General features: G+C 34.2%; 1 non-coding gene across 1 annotated transcript; it reads left to right on the plus strand.

Moving 5' to 3' along the window:
- Window positions 1-274: 274 nt before the first annotated feature.
- Window positions 275-469, plus strand: LOC125871976 (U2 spliceosomal RNA). The gene has a single exon (XR_007447090.1). It is a non-coding gene; the product is annotated as a U2 spliceosomal RNA (small nuclear RNA).
- Window positions 470-913: the final 444 nt, after the last annotated feature.

Genomic DNA, 913 nt, shown 5'->3' on the forward strand with positions numbered 1-913 from the left:
TAAAGAACAAGTACATAAAATGAAAAAATATACTCAATTTTGTCTTGCGCTTCTACAATGAAAGATAATTTTAAAAGTCTATTTTTAGAAACCATGAAAAATACTAGCAAAGTAATGGTTGATTATTTTATAAAATATCATGTCAAAAAGTACTGGCAATGTCATGTTGATATCTATGAAGCATACAAAATTTCCTTGTTCCAAATCGGACAAAGCTAATGCGTAAAGAGCTGAAAGGTGCTACATAAATGGATGCATGTTAACCTGTTAACGCTTACCTTTCTTGGCCTTTTGGCTAAGATAAAGTGTAGTATCTGTTCTTATCAGTTTTATATTTGATATGTGGTCCATCAGTTCACGTGATATTCACTTATTTTTAAGGAGAAGGGTCTATCCAGATAGCTTGCGATATGGGCCCTTTACGTCTCTCCTAGGTGTTGCACTATAGCCCAAGCCTGGCGTACCCCACCAATTCTAGTCCAATTGTTTTTCATCTGGGAATGGAAATGGCAATATTGCCTAATCTTTGTGTTACTCGTTACCAATGATTTATACTCATAGTTGTGTGTAAGTTGCACAAAAATCACATGGAAATTAAAGGCAACATCTCTCCACCTAAAACATATGCATCCCAGCAATCTTTGTTTAATTGCCAAGAAAATTAAGTTGGTAGACAATATGAATCATCAGTTATTTATGTCACTTGATGATCACTCGAGGAAAAAACTAATTTGCTTGTAGCATCAACAACCATTATTGGATATTTGTATGTGTTGCAAAAATGAAACATGTGTAGTTTGCGAAAATAGTAATGGAAAAAGCAAAAACATAGAGATTAAGGTAAAATAAGATACAATTTGTCTAGCATTCACAATGTGAGTCCCATCCTTCACTCCGTGTGTCGAACAGATGT

The sequence above is a fragment of the Solanum stenotomum genome, chromosome 7 (genome assembly GCF_019186545.1).
Source record: "Solanum stenotomum isolate F172 chromosome 7, ASM1918654v1, whole genome shotgun sequence".
NCBI lineage: Eukaryota > Viridiplantae > Streptophyta > Magnoliopsida > Solanales > Solanaceae > Solanum > Solanum stenotomum.